Here is a 7,013-nt window from a genome sequence, read left to right on the forward strand (position 1 = left end):
CCCCCCCCCCATATTTTAGATCAAATCCCATTTAGGTGGGTACTACAAAATCAAATCTAACAACAAAAATCTTACCTCTTGTAGTTATCGATCGTGTGTGTGTGTGTGTGTGTGTGTGTGTAGCGTGGGAGGTGGTAGTGGTTCAGAGCACTGGTTCTCAAAGTATGTTTCCTGGCCCAACAGCTTCAGCATCATCTGGGAAGTTAGGAATTCAGATTCTCAGGCTCCACTTCAACCCTGTTGTTGTGTGCCATTGAGTCCATTGCAACTCACAGCAACCCTATATATAGGGCAGAACTGCCTCCAGAGTGTTTACTAGGCTGGAATCGTTACAGGTCTTTTCTACTGTGGAGTTGCTGGTGGATTCAACCCTTTTGGTTAGCAGCCAAGCACTTAACCACTGTGCCACCAGGGCACCTTACTTCAAGCCTAAATCAAAATTTCTTGGAATGGGGTTTGGCAATCTGTGGTCCAGGTGATTCTGATGCACACTGAAATTCGAGAACCACGGCTTTGGAGGAAAAAAAATGTAATGCTTATTTTTAAGTATACCACTAGAGGGTGCTACAGAATATAAAGCAAAATAATAAATGGTACATGCTTTATTGAGACATCCGGCAGATTAGGAACTACTGTGTAGGAGGTGTCAGGTATGGGAACCAGGATTTGAACTTTACCTGGCTCTCCAACCCCTTAACCTTACTCTTTTGTTTCACTGTTATAGCTTATCTTTCTGGGCCTCAAAATACATTATAGATAACTCTGTTCCCTGCTTGGCTAATGTTGACTAGAGGGACAAGTAAATGCAGATGTTATGATGATTTTAATACTCTTCTTCATCTCCACTCCAATTGGATATTGCATAAAAGCTTGTAAGTATTTTCCTTTTGCTTTTATATTTCCCAAATGTACTCTCTACCTTGAAGTCATTTCTTTTTTAGTTTATGTCTGAATCTCTTCTATGTGTGAGGGAGGAATCAGAGTGGTGAGGGAACAAAAGTTGTTGAAAGCCCACTATGGGCTCTGGTGGTGTAGTGGTTAGGGCATTTGGCTGCTAACCAGAAGGTTGGTGGTTCAAACTCACCAGCTGCTCCATGGAAGAAACATGAGATGATCTGCTTCCTTAAAGATTTACCACCTTGGAAACCCAATGGGGGTCACTATGAGTTGAAATCAACTCAATGACTGTAAGTTTGGTTTTTTGGTTTTTATAGATCTATACCCATTAATCTCAATAAGTGGTCTGTCAATCAGGTGACTGTTATCATTTTATAGATGATGACAGTGAGTTCTGGACATTGTGTTTTTATTCAGTCATGCAGTGTATAAGTAGAGGAACCTGGATAATACTAGGTATATCTGACCTTCTTACTAATCTTTCTATACCTAGGTTTTGAATCTGGTTTAGGTGTATGCTGTTTAAGTGACTTTTAAGTTCTTTGACTTTTCTGAATCTTAACTTTAATATATAGTAAATGGGAAAAAATATTCCTGCTTTATGAGCTTTGTTGTTGTTGTCGATTCTGACCCATGTGTGCAGAAAAACTCCATAGGGTCTTCAAGGTAATAACCTTTCAGAAACCGATCACCAGTCCTGTCTTCCTAGGCACATCTAGGTGGGTTTGAACCACTAACCTTTTGGATAATAGTCAAACACATAAACATTTGCACCCTCCAGGGAGCTGCACTGTCCAGTGTGGTAGCCAGTGACCACATGTGGCTACTTTGATTAAAATTGCTGTTGTTGTTATGTGCCGTCGGGTCAGACCCGACTCATAGCAACCCTCCCTTGGGTTTCCAAGGCAGTATCACTACGGAAGTAGATTGCCCCATCTTCCTTCTGAGGAGCGACTGGTGGGGTTGAACCGCCAGCCTTCTGATTAGCAGTCAAGTGCCTTAGGCACTACGTTACAGAGCTCCCTGATTAAAATTAAGTAAAATTAAAACTTCAATCCCTCAGTCAAGCTAGCCAATGGCGATTTATGGCTAGTATGTATGTATTAGACAATGCAGATACAGAACATTCCCACCATCACAGAAAGTTCTATTGCATAGCACTGATGGAGAAGATATAAAGTATGTAAAAGGACCAAAGGAGCTCTGGTGGCTTCCCAGTTAAACACTCAGTTGTTAACCGAAATGTTGCCAGTTCAAACCCTCATATCAGCTCCACAAGCGAAAAGACTTGTCCCTCTGCTCCCGTAAAGATTACAGCCCAGGAAACCCTACGGGGCAGTTCTTCTCTGTCATATAGGGTCACTATGAGTCAAAATCTACTGGACAGGACCAAACAACAACAATAAAAGGGTCTAGCATAGTGCATGTCTCATGGCAGGTACCCAAGAAAAGTGATATCCTCTGGTTTTTCCTTCTAGAGCTGTTAGGGGTGTTCTGTTTCATTAACAGAGTCAGCAGAGAGGGATAATTTACCCAAAGTATAACAGAGGCTTTGTTTGGCACCAGGACCCATATCTCCTGACTCTCGCTCCAGTATTCTGTCTAGCAGACCCATCTTAGGCTTTACTGAGTGAAGCTTCAAGGCCAAGAGTGTGAATGACATGAATTAACTTTGGAATCAAGGTGGTAGCAAAGAAGGGCATGGGAACTGAATACCTCCTATGCCCCAGGCAGCTCTGGCCTCAGCTCTTGACATGTTATCTTAGTGAATCCTCAGTGAAGCCAAGAGAAGTTAAATTATTACCCAAAGTTTCTCAGTAGTAAATGGCAGACTAAAGATTCAGATTTCACTGTCTGACTCTAAACCCACCTACCCAATGCCATTGATTGGATTCTGTCTCATTGCAACCCTATAGAATGGTCCCAAAGGGTTTGCAAGGCTATAATCTTTACAGAAGCAAGACTGCCACATCTTTCACCCACAGAGAGGCTGGTAGGTTTGATCTGCCAACTTTTCATTTAACAACTGAGTGCTGGCCATTGTGTTACACAGTCTCTTTCATCTGACTCCAAAACTCATGCTTTTCCTATTGTGCCATGCTCTGGTAGCGTAGTGCCTAAGGCACTTGACTGATAATCAGAAGGCTGGCGGTTCAAACCCACCAGCCACTCCTCGGAAGGAAGATGGGGCAATCCTACTTCTGTAGTGATACCGCCTCAGAAACCCAAGGGTCGGGTCCGACTCGATGGCACATAACAACAACAACAACAACAACCCGTTCAAATGTGAATGCACTCTTGTACCCTCCACTTACATGTGGGAAAAAGCTGCAGCAGATTCCTGATTCTTAGTAGGCCTTCAGAAAATGCGAGCTACTCTTCTTCCTTTTGAATTTACAGCTCAACAACTGTCTTCACAGTCTGTTTCAACTGGAAGGGAAAAATAGCTTTGGTTAATGTTTGTTTGGCTCCAGAGCCCAAGGCCAGACAGAGCTATTTATGGTCCCAGCTTTCAGAGGACACTCAGTGGCTCCAAGCACCCTGTGTTTATCTTCAAGGCCCCCATTAGCTCATACAATACCTTTGGACAAATTAGGCCCATGTGCCCCCTGAGGCCAAATAAACTGCGGAAAGTTGTCCACTCCAGTGGAATAATTTTTAAAACCATTTTATTTCTCTGGGATGTTGCATTCCCCACCAGGGTAGTCAAAGGATGAAGTTCATCCCCCACTTGTGTTCTCTCAGTTGGGTACGCTTGTGCAATCTTCTGGCCTTGCTTGTATTGTCTAGTGACTAAGAGAGCCTTTCAAGATCTGGAAGGTAGTTTTGGTCTGTTCTGGAGGGTGGAGAGGAACACCAGCGCCCTATTACGGATTGAATTTTGTCCTTCTAAAATATGTATTGGAATCCTGATCCCTATACTTGTGGATGTAAGCAGCTCTGGTGGCTCAGTGCCTAAGGCATTTATTTGAATGCTAATAAAAGATTTGTGGTTCAAACCCACCAGCCACTCTGTGGCAGGAAGGTGAGGTAATCTACTTCTGTAAAAATTTACCACCTTGGAAACCCAGTGGGGGTTACTCTGAGTCAGAATTGACTTGATGGCAGTGGTTTTTCTGGTTTGTTTTGTTTTTTTTTATACCTGCAGATGTAATCCCATTTGGGAACATGATTTTCTTTGTTATGTTAATGAGACCATATCAGTGTACGGCTTGTGTTAAACCTGGTGACTTTTCAAGTGTAAAAAGAGCAGATTAGATACACAAGTAAGCTAGCAAGCTTAAACTGGGGATGACAAACACGTGTGAGGATCACTAAAGAACCTAAGAACACTGGTGTTATGGTAATAAATGTTTAAGTATCTTCCCCTAGAACTGACACACACAGAGAGAGTCTTTCCCTAGAGCCGGTACCCTGAATTCAGCCTTCTAGTCTCCTAAACTGCAAGGAAATAAATGTCTATTATAGCTACACTGGGTAACTAAGACATCTCCCATGGTTCTGGGTAGGATATAAAATCGGTCCATTCTAAGGTTAATTTATGGGAGCTCTGGTGGCATAGTGCCTAAGGCACTTTACTGCTAACCAGAAGGCTTCAAACCCACCAGCCAGTCCTCGGAAGGAAGACTGGACAACCTACTTCCTAGAGATACTGCCTTCTAAACCCAAGGAGGGGTCGCTATGAGTCAAATCGACTTGATGCATTTTTTTTTTAATTTGGTTCTGACTAGCTTATTAGATGATTTTAAAAAGAATATGTGGTCAATTTAAAAGTTAAAAACAAAACCTAGTATTTCAAGGCTAAGCAAAATGGTATTTCTTTACTAAGGATTTTTGTTTGTTTTGTTTGTTTATCTATACCTGTCTTATTCCAAAGGGCTTTCATAAAATCAGTTCAGCAGATTCATCTGGATCAGTCTAGTTTGCTAGCCCATGATCAACAGAACAAAAGATGAGAATAGTCATGGGAATGCTTTATCTTTTTAGGGGTATCTATAAACACACCTCTCTGGTAGGGATGTACCATGTAAAAATCTGGGGACAGAGTAATTTCGTTTGAAAAAGCCTCTTCCCTGGAAATTCTGATAAGGTCTCAGAGAAGACAACTCTCCTCCCCTGTGTAGCCCTTCACCACCAGACCCCTTAAAAAGCATTAATGTTAGTGAAAGAAGTGTATCATATCACTTGGGTATTTGGGAGTGTGGGAAGGCTGAAAAGCACAGAAAGGAACCCTGGCTAATTGGTGAAGACTCTGTTAGACAGGAAGTACCAGATAGAACTAGAAGCCCAACAGGACTTCACTCTCATGTCATGTGAGTGCTGGAGAGGACAAAGCTGCTAAGGAAGGAGGTTTGCAGGGACGGACTGTATGACAAAAAGGCCCATACTAAAGACCTCAAAGGATATTCTTTGAAGGTTCCTGGCTCCATCTGATTTTCAGGTTTTAAAACTGTGGGGAAACACACACACATGCTCATACTCATACACATACACATATACATCCAGAGATCTGGGACCAACTGCTTAGCTTGGGAAGGCATACTCCATAAGCTACACATTAAAAACTCTTTTTGTTCCTTTCTGTTGTGTTTTCAGCCTGCAGCTAAGCAAATGAGGGTGTTTGTAGACTGCTGGGAGTTGGAAGATACGGTTGAAGAGGCGAGGCACTGTTTAGGGCTTGGGGACCTAGGAAGACATGTTCTTTCAAGACCCTGAGATTGAGATAAAATGATTAGAAACTGGGACAGAGAGGAGAGCAAGGGCAATTCCTAAAAGGTACAAAGCCGAGATTCACCCCGATGCTCCCAGGCTAGAGTTGTGGGTGGGACATCAGTGAGACTCAGGCGGGTACAGCCAGCTTTCAATAGAGCTGGTCTGTGAAACTTGGCTGAGAGGACAGAGGAAGATTGATGTTTGCTTCAGAGGGGGCTGTCAGCTGTGCTCACCACCTCACCATGGTCCCAGCTGTAAACAAAAGTCCTGGCCCTTCATGGCACTGCAGAGCAGTCCAGGCTGGCGTAAGTCTCTGAGGACAGCTAGACCATTTTCTAATCCTGGATGATGACCAGAAGACAGAAGAAACAATAGAAGGTGGTGGTGGGGGGGTGGAGATGATTGAAGGGGTTGAGAAGCAGTGACCAGTGGGAAGGAGCTGTCAATCACAGATCTGAGGTCTTTACATGCAAGTATCTAGAATCTTTTTAAGGAAAGCAGACCCCCTTCCTTGTGAGCTTTACAGATAATGCTGAATTATTAAAGGAGGTCTGCTGGGACTCTAGTGACACATTCATTCATTCATCCATTCAATGAGTACCTCTTATGTACCCATCACTGTGCTCGGTACCCTAGGTGATGCCAAAGTAATAGAAGGTGGCTTGTAAATCCAAGAAGTAACTAAGGACTATGGGTGTATGTGTAAAGTTGAGTAGCAATATTAAATAGTATATCTTTAAATGCTAAGTGAGAGACATGCAATAGGAATTCAGAGGCAAGAGAAGCCAAATCTGAGATTTGAGAGAAAGTTAGAAAGATAGACGTGATATGGCTAAGAGGGACCAAGCTGGGACAAAATCATTAGCAAAAATGTAGACATGGAAATGATTGAGGCTTGCCTTGGCTGAAGTTAGTGTGCCAGAGATTCCCCACCCCCTGGCCAGCCATATCCTCCCCACCATAGCTAACCCAGCCTACAAATCTCACTTTAAATGTCAAATCAAGGAGGTCTTCCCTGATTTTCAGGACCAGATTAAATACTGTTGCTTTATGTTCTCCTAGCACTCATTACTTACCTCTTTGCAAGCTGCCTTTTTCACTTCATAACTTACAATTTGTTCTCTGCACTATAGTCAGAATGATCTTTGCAAAATACTAATCTGTTATATTCCTTCCCTCTTTAAAACTCTCCTGGTCTCTTTTGCTTCACTTTATGACCTTCCTGCTTCCTGCCCTCTTACTTTTCTTTCAGGTTGCATCTCTAGTGTCTAGGTCTCAGGGAAGCCTTCCATGACATCTCCTCCCCCAACTTCTACCACAGGTAGGTCAATTCCCCGTGTTATACACATCTATAATGCTTCCAAATTATCTCCATTTTACTGTTCCCCAGTAACTTGCACAGT

Source organism: Orycteropus afer, unplaced genomic scaffold (genome assembly GCF_000298275.1).
Source record: "Orycteropus afer afer isolate SDZICR_OR568_19922 unplaced genomic scaffold, OryAfe1.0 scaffold00674, whole genome shotgun sequence".
In the NCBI taxonomy this organism is placed as follows: domain Eukaryota; kingdom Metazoa; phylum Chordata; class Mammalia; order Tubulidentata; family Orycteropodidae; genus Orycteropus; species Orycteropus afer.